The following is a 6,152-nucleotide window of genomic DNA, read 5'->3' on the forward strand; positions in this document are numbered from 1 at the left end:
AGTGTACACTAGTGGGGAGTGAACCTGGGAATTGGTTTCGGCGGGTTTCAGCGAGTTTCACATAAAAGCAATTACTTTTTTACAATACCCGACGAAACCTGGCAATATCCGACAAAGTTATGGAAAGTAGGCAAATAATGGGGAGTGAACCTGAGACTAAGGGAAATGTACTCTTGTGGGGAGTGAACCTGAGACGATGGTTTTCGGCTGGTTTCAGCGAGTTTCACATAAAAGCAATTACTTTTTTACGAAACCCGGCAATATCCGACAAAGTTGTGGGAAGTAGGCAACAGTGGGGAGTGAACCTGAGACTCAGGGAAGTGTACACCGGTGGGGAGTGAACCTGAGACTATGGTTGTTGGCGGGTTTCAGCGAGTTTCACATAAAAGCAATTACCTTTTTACGAAACCCGGCAATATCCAACAAAGTTATGGGAAGTAGGCAACTGTGGGGAGTGAACCTGAGATTCATGGAAGTGTACACCAGTGGGGAGTGAACCTGAGACTCTGGTTTTCAGCGGGTTTCAGCGAGTTTCACATAAAAGCAATTACTTTTTTACAAAACCCGACGAAACCTGGCAATATCCGACAAAGTTATGGAAAGTAGGCAAATAATGGGGAGTGAACCTGAGACTAAGGGAAGTTTACACTTGTGGGGAGTGATCCTGAGACTATGGTTTTTGGCGGGTTTCAGCGAGTTTCACATAAAAGCAATTACTTTTTTACGAAACCCGGCAATATCAGACAAAGTTGTGGGAAGTAGGCAACAGTGGGGAGTGAACCTGAGACTCAGGGAAGTGTACACCAGTGGGGAGTGAACCTGAGACTATGGTTTTTGGCGGGTTTCAGCGAGTTTCACATAAAGCAATTACTTTTTTACGAAACCCGGCAATATCCGACAAAGTTGTGGGAAGTAGGCAACAGTGGGGAGTGAACCTGAGACTCAGGGAAGTGTACACCAGTGGGGAGTGAACCTGAGACTATGGTTTTCGGCAGGTTTCAGCAAGTTTCACATAAAAGAAATTACCTCTTTACGCAAGGTTATGGGAAGTAGGCAACAGTGGGAAGTTAACTTGAGATCCATGGAAGTGTACACCAGTAGGGAGTGAACCTGGTTTTCAGCGGGTTTCAGCGAGTTTCATATAAAAGCAATTACTTTTTTACGAAACCCGACAACACCTGGCAATATCCGACAAAGTTATTGAAGTAGGCAACAGTGGGGGGGGGGGGGGGATCCTGAGATTCAGGGAAGTGTACACTTGTGGGGAGTGAACCTGGGACTCTGGATTTTTTAAGAAAGCAACCAAGGGGGTGGGGGAATTACTTTTTTACGAAACCCGCCAAAACCCGACAAAGTTATGGGAAGCAGGCAGCAGTGGGGAGTGAATCTGGGATTCGGACATGAATGAGGAATGAACCTGGGACTGCGAGAGGCTGATACCAGTGGACAGTGAGCTCAGAATGTACGTTTATTTCGAAGCCTACCGAAATTGTCAAAAGTTATGGGAAGTGGGCACCATTGGGCAATTAACCGGGACAGGGAAGTGCACACCGGTTGGGAGTGAACCTGGGACTGTGACAAGAGGATATAAGTGGAAATTAACCTGGGACTATGGAAGATGGATACCAGTGGGAAATGAAGCCGGACTATGGGAGTTGGGTACCAGACGAGAATGAAGCAATTACTTTTTTACGAAACCCGCCAAAACCCATCGAAAAACCATAGACTTAGGTCTACTCCCCAATATAGTACACTTCCCTGTCTCGGGTTCACTCCCCAACTGTTGTCTACTTTCTTTCCATAACTTTGTCGGATATTGTCAGGTTTCGTAAAAAAAGTAATTGCTTTTTTTTTACGAAACCCAGTCCCAGGTTCACTCCCCACTGCTGCCTACTTCCCATAATTTTGTCGGGTTTCGTAAAAAAAGAAACACCCCTAAAAATACCACTTGTATTCAGTAAATAGATGTCAATTGTAGTCTAATATTCAGTATCTATTTAAATTATTATTATTATTATTATTATTATTATTATTATTATTATTATTATTATTATTATTATTATTATTATTATTATTATTATTATTATTATTATTATTATATTATTATTTATATTATTATTATTATTATTATTATTATTATTATTATTATTATCACGTAAATTTTAATATAATACGGCAATTAATTCACGGAAGTACATCGCTCAATTAAAATGGCAGAAAGTCTGGCCACATATTTATAATGAATCGGGTTTGTTTTAGATGACAAAACAAACAAAGAAACAAACAAACAACAACAACAAATGAGACAAACAGAAAAAAGCAAGATTTTAAAAAGTAATAAACAATAGAAGAGCACATCAATGAAAAACAACAACGAGATTATAACACATAAAAGATATTCGTAATAAATCGATAACTGATTAAATACCTCCAACTACTTGATTAAAAAAAATAATAATCATAATCATAATAATGATGATGATGATGATGACGATTACAATAACAATAATAATAATAATAATAATAATAATAATAATAATAATAATAATAATAATAATAATAATAATAATAATAATAATAATAATAATAATAATAATAATAAATAATAAATAATAATAATAATAATAATAATAAATAATAATAATAATAATAATAATAATAATAATAATAATAATAATAATAATATAATAATAATAATAATAATAATAATAATAATAATAATAATAATAATAATAATAATAATAATAATAATAACAATAATAACAATAATAATAATGATGGCGTTTATAATTTTTATTTAAAGAGTGTAGGCAAGTCTGTCGGCGACTTGCCTACACTCTTTAAATAAAAATTATATACGCCATCATCATCATATGATTTGTCACATTAACGATGATTCACATTTATTTTATTAAAGTTTTATTTTAGTAAGAAGTTATATTTCGGTAGGCTTAGAAAAACCTTACCTTCTAATATTAGATTATCATTCCTTTAACGAAGTGGTTATTCAGTATCAGATACTGAATAGTGCTTTGCCACTATTCAGTATCCACAAGGAATTCTTTTTTATAGAGAGAATGAAAAGTGCGACAATCTCGGTTGAATGTAAATAAACTGCTGACCTACTTCCAGATTGAACATGTGCAGTAACTGACAGCCCGATTCAAAGTTTGTTTTTTTTTCCCCCAAATTTTAAAAATTCCTTCTGTCTATTGATATTTTTAAACTTTTGTTTTAATAATTTTATTTGCTTGTAATATACTTTAATGTTGATATTATACTATTGTTCTTTTATAATAGTAGTAGTAGTAGTAGTAGTAGTAGTAGTAGTAGTAGTAGTAGTAGTAGTAGTAGTAGTAGTAGTAGTAGTAGTAGTAGTAGTAGTAGTAGTAGTAGGAGGAGGAGGAGGAGGAGGAGGAGGAGGAGGAGGAGGAGGAGGAGGAGGAGGAGGAGGAGGAGGAAGTTACTATGAAACTGTGTCCCTGCAGAGTGTTTTGAATGGGCAAGATGAGGAGTGTATGTGCGATTGTCGAATCTTCGAGAAAAGTAAAGAAAATATAATAAACAAAACTAATAAATAAATAAAATAAATAAATAAATAAATAAATAAATAAAAATATAAAATCAAAAACTGTCGGGTATTCTTGTTCTAATCGCTGTACAATTACTTCCCCCAGCGTAGAGGACATATTATGATTTTGAAAATTAGTCTCAGACTGCGATATTTACACCTGCTAAATCGCGGGTGTAAATTTCACCCGTTTAGTCCCTCGTTTAGTCTAAGACTTCGCGTAGTACGGCTTCATGAATATCTTACAACGCCTTTTAGTCTGAGACAACGGATTTAGTCTAGGACTATCGTCGTAGTCCCGCTCCATGCCCATATATTTTTGTCGCCGGACTGTGACGGATACAAAACAATGAAATTTGACAGAGTGCCTTTAGGAAACAAGTCTAGTCCGTTTCTGCTCAATGCAACGGTTAAACATCACTTGAACAATATGCAGACATATCCACAGTGACTGAGTTGAGAGACGACTTATACGTTGATGACTGGATAACTGGTGTAAGCGAAGTCAGTGACGTACTTCAGATGGTAGAAGAATAGTTCAGTGATGACGGCGGCGTCGCTGCCACTTACAAAATGGACCAGTAACAACAATGATGTCAATGATAAATTAAAAGACATTAGCGAGCAAAATCAGTGTCTCTTGATCCAAAAGTGTTAATGTTTTGTGTGGATCACCCAAGAAAAATAATCCTACCTTCTGTTGTTCACATGCGCGGTGACCAGGGCAGTTCACATCGAGTTGGTTGAATCTCTGTCAGTGGATGATTGTCTCTTGGGATTTATCCGATTTGTTTGTAGAAGGTCCCTTCCCAGTACTGCATCATCTCTGAAAATGCACTGCTTGCTGCGCGATTGTGTTCGTGAAAAGGGCTTTGCAGTTACCGTCCGCTTGTTACACATATCCAATGGTTAGTTTGTCATGGATTCGACGGAATCCGACTCGTTGGAAAACGTTTGACTACTACTACTACTACTACTACTACTACTACTACTACTACTACTACTACTACTACTACTACTACTACTACTACTACTACTACTACTACTACTACTACTACTACTACTACTACTACTACTACTACTACTACTACTACTACTACTACTACTACTAAAATTACTACTGTTGCTTCTGCTGCTACTACTGCCACTAATGATTATTCTATACCGACATCCCTTATTTTTTTTTGTATTTAATTCCAATTCCATTGTATTTATTTTCCAACAAAATAGTCTACACGTTTTTATATTACACTTTATAAACTGCATTAAACAGTTCCTCTCCGACTCCCCTCTTTTCACTTACTATTACTACTACTACTACTACTACTACTACTACTACTACTACTACTACTACTACTACTACTACTACTACTACTACTACTACTACTACTGCTACTGTTGCTTCTGCTGCTGCTACTGCCACTAATGATTATTCTATACCGACATCCCTTATTTTTTTTTTATTTAATTCAAATTCCATTGTATTTATTTTCCAACAAAATAGTCTACACGTTTTTATATTACACTTTCTAAACTGCATTACACAGTTCCTCTCCGACTCCCCTCTTTTCACTTACTATAGTCAGATTTTTTATTAATGGCGCGTGTTTTTCTGGCTTTTCTCAGCTGTCCCTCTATCAAAAGTTGTAAAAATTTGTGTCAACCTCTGAATTAATTTGTCTTAACTGAATCTAGATTTTGGATCGTATTGATGCCATATTTAAAAAGTTTTCTTCTTTAAGACCTATAAAAAACTACTTTAAAACAGCTTACATAAAATTAGAGATTTTACACTGTAAAAAAAAAATGAAAAAAGTTACGCACCACAAAGTAAGAATGAATTCATCGTATTTCCAAAAAATCTTGTGCTGACGTAAGGATTATGAGTTCACGTCATATTTCTTTCCAAATAATAACAATTCGCTTTAAGTGTTATAAGCATACCACTTATGTAGTTTGTATTAAATTTTGAATTTATTATTAATGGCATATTATCTACATCATGTCGCAATTACCAAAGACTGATATGAAATCTCTCGCTATAAATCATTTGAAATGGTGATTCTATACTCAATATTCTCAAATTAACAAACACTGTTTACATAACTTTGACAAATCTTTGTCTATGCATGAACGTTTCACAGGGCCTTTAAAGGTTTTAAAAGCATATTAGGCTCTTAAACAACACGATGCGGTACGCAATCTCTATCGGTTCCACTCTCGTAAAGCTTCGAAAATAAGTCTTCTTGTATCTATCGATAAGTCATTAAAGAGGACGGCAATGGATTTGGAATTTCATAATCAACCATGAGAAGATCGTTATCAAAATACGACAGAGAGATCACCAGTGTAGAACGACGTGGCAGGAAAAGGATCATAGATAACTTTGATATGGATATCGTCCAAAGATGTGTGGGTGAGCGTAAATAACATTCGAACAATATTGGACGTCTGATTATTCAAGCAGAAAAAAACCCACGGGTTCTGGACAGAGAATCATTGTTATTCTTGGTGATGATACTGGATATTTAAAAGGATGCCATGCCATTGTTTCTTCTCTGCATCATCTGGAATATTATTC

The 6,152-nt window shown here is 35.6% G+C and overlaps 1 long non-coding RNA gene across 1 annotated transcript in view; it reads right to left on the bottom strand.

The window, feature by feature from the left end:
* LOC144968712 (uncharacterized) overlaps positions 1-3,053 on the bottom strand; it is a 4,736-nt gene extending 1,683 nt beyond the window's left edge. The window contains exon 1 of the long non-coding RNA XR_013644635.1: positions 2,967-3,053. This is a non-coding gene — a long non-coding RNA (uncharacterized LOC144968712). The remainder of the gene's footprint in view (positions 1-2,966) is intronic.
* Positions 3,054-6,152: the final 3,099 nt, after the last annotated feature.

This window comes from Berghia stephanieae, chromosome 3, assembly GCF_034508935.2.
Source record: "Berghia stephanieae isolate SIO BIC M18660-M18661 chromosome 3, UCSD_Bste_1.3, whole genome shotgun sequence".
Taxonomy (NCBI): Eukaryota; Metazoa; Mollusca; class Gastropoda; order Nudibranchia; family Aeolidiidae; genus Berghia; species Berghia stephanieae.